The sequence below is a fragment of the Octopus bimaculoides genome, chromosome 9 (genome assembly GCF_001194135.2).
Source record: "Octopus bimaculoides isolate UCB-OBI-ISO-001 chromosome 9, ASM119413v2, whole genome shotgun sequence".
In the NCBI taxonomy this organism is placed as follows: domain Eukaryota; kingdom Metazoa; phylum Mollusca; class Cephalopoda; order Octopoda; family Octopodidae; genus Octopus; species Octopus bimaculoides.
The window spans coordinates 59149107-59152370 of NC_068989.1; positions in this window are offsets into that span (position 1 = coordinate 59149107).

Here is a 3264-nt window from a genome sequence, read left to right on the forward strand (position 1 = left end):
TATATATATATGTATGTATATGTATATATAAAATGCTGGGGAAAACGTTTTTGTCGAATGCATCGACTCCAGAAGTTACTTTTTGAAGACTGATACTTATTCTATCCCTCATTTCTGCCGAATCGCTAAGTTACGGGGATGTAAACACACCAAGTGGTAGTGAAGGACAAGCACACACACACAAACACACACCATCCATTTCTGTCTATCAATCTACTTACAAGGTTTTGATGAGCCCGAAAATATAGTAGAAAACACTCAACGTGCCATGCAGCGGGACTGAACTTCTTACCACACAACCACGTATGTGCCCGGTTATATACATATATTTATGTGTATATATTATATGTATATTATGCATATATTACGTGTATAGATTAACACAAACGCATACACATATGTCTGTTTGTATATATTTATGTATAAATGTTTGTATGTGCGGACTCCTAAAATTGTTTACACACACTCATGCACGCACACTAATACCATGCTCACATACATATATGTGTATCTTTGTGTGTGTATATATATATATATATATATATAGATGTACGTGTTTGTTCGTGTGCATATATATATATTCACAGTTGTTTATGTCTTAAATACATGTGTGTGCGTATGGATATTAATAAACACATATGTACACATATATACATACACGACTACACGCACACACATATATGCATAGTTGTGTGATTATGTTGTTTACTGTATGTAAAACCCCTATGTATGTAAATGACACTATATTCTGATTAATTTTCTTTGAAACCATTCATTTCAGTGAAATCTTCTCTAAAATCTTTCTCTTGCTGCTTGTCTCCCAGCCAACACCCCAACTCTATGTCAAATACGGCTGTTTTAGCATTACGTATTAGATGCACAAGTGAATGCCTTCGCCTGCCTACTTCTCCGGTCGAAGACCGACATTGTCTGTATGGCTCGCCTGTCTACACCAGCTGCACAATTCTCTATTCGATTTAAATGCCTCTTATTCGCACACTTTCTTCGTTTTCTGTGATACTCTTTCATTTTCAGCTTATCTCTTTCTCTTACCAACACCAAATCCATTCCTTTTCCGATCTCTTCAACCATATATTAATTTCCTTTATAATCCATCTAAACAATAATATTCAGCTAGTTTCTTAGACTTCCACCTACACGAATACCCCTCTATCGATCTTAACACGCCTGTTTCAGAAATTTCGATTGAACAACTTTCATTTCTTTTTTCTAATTTCTTGATTTAATCGAAATTCACTTGTAATTTGTTCTCTTGGATAACATTCTTTTAAATAAATGATCTTTCTTTTCCATTTTTCAAAGCTCCTCTCAAATAAATTTCTTTCTTATATATACACCTTTCCAATATTCGCTACAGCATAGGCAGCAAAACACCAAAAACCACGTGATTTTATGTGCATATGCTTAATCAGTTGCAGGTTCTGTTCACTGCGTGGCAGCCAAATTTCAACGCCGGCATTCTATAGAAAAACAGTGACTGTTCAGTCACTGATATCACAGAGTATACTAAACGATTCATGTCTGTGCTTTTAGTATTGTATGTCTATATGAGAGGCTCTCTCAATGTGAATACTGGAGTAATGCGATGTTCTAAGAATACATCCATGTTAAGTAAGATGTAAATATTGGTTACAAATTTTGACATTACACCAACAAGTTCGTTTGAGTGGTAAGTCGATTACATGGGTTCAAATGCTCAACATACACTTTTTTCCTCGATTCTGAACGCATGGACGACAAGGTCGACTTCGATGGAATTTTAAAACACAACACAAAGGCTGACGAAATGTTGCTAAGCAATTTGTCTGGCGTCCTAATGATTTAACCAGATCGTTGCCTTATGTAGGGCATAAATATTTCCAAGCCACCCACCTGATGACGTGCAGGTGCACAGCTATTTCTGCATATATTTATATAATAATATATATAATATATGAAACATCCAGTAACTAACAACTGATGTGAAAGCACAAAGACAATTGTTGTGATTTGGATTCGTTCCACCTTGTATAAAAAATTATTTTATTCCAATCTTGATCACAACTGTCCGACGAACGGAAACGTGAAACTCTGAGCAACAGTTCTTTTGTGATGTCGTTGCAGCTTTATATCACTCTACCTTCAGTATTCGAGTACTATTTTATTCCACATTATTTTTCACGAGGCCACCATACCGAACGGTTTTGACATTTGGATTCCTATTGAACTGGAATGACTTACTGCTGTCTCTAGTGGACGAGTATCTACCACCGAGGATGACCACAAAGAGGTCTAAACCGTATGGTTTTAAATTCTTTATCCAGAATTTTACTTCTTTTTGTCCATATATATGGGGAATATTTGTGTAGAGACTAGTTAAGTCAAAGCTAACTAGTACTATCTCTTTATCTATCCGTTCTGAGATATGGTTTAAGAAGTCTATGTCATCTCTGATGAAACAGAACTAATCTGCATAGAGGTTTTAAAATTATGTCCAGCAAATTGCTTCATCTCTAGGTGCTGGACGCTGTTCCTGCAAGCATCGGTTGCAATTTGAGATCAATTGGTTTGGAAATCTTTATATATGGAGTATGAAGGTCTTTTAAACTGTTAGTGATCTGTTTGCATTTATGGATTTTAAGAAGCCCATGAAAATTACTTCAACTCAAAATTAGTGAGGTGATCAAACTCCTTTTCTGTTAAGTCATCATTGAATTTGTTGGTAAATTTGCAAATTGTGCTCATTGTTATCATTTATCAGCATTGTTATCTAGTTTTATGTAGAATTGCTGGTCATTGAGTTGTTCTAAGACTATTTCCCTGTAATAGGTCTTGTCCATTATTACAATGGCTCCTCCTTTGTCAGCTTCTTTAATGACTACAGATGAGTCTTCTTGTAGACATTGTAATGCTTTTTGTCTCTCATCTGTAATATTCTTGTTCTTCATCTGTAATATTTTGTTTTGCTGGAATGTTTGAGTTAGCCGACCTTTTCAGGTCTATTATATATTCCTCCAGGTGTTTGTTTCTCTTTAACAGACATTTTGTTCTGCACAAGTGATGGATCATCGTTGGGATTGTTTTGGAAGAATTCCCGTAGGTGAAGTCTTCTGCAAAATACCTTGGTATCTTTTATAATGTCTGTTGTGTTGGATTTGTAGAACACTATGATTTGTATAAGGTTTCTAGTACTGGAGTAGGCAAATCTTCTCTCTCTCTCTCTCTCTCTCTCTCTCTCTCTCTCTCTCTCTCTGTATATATATA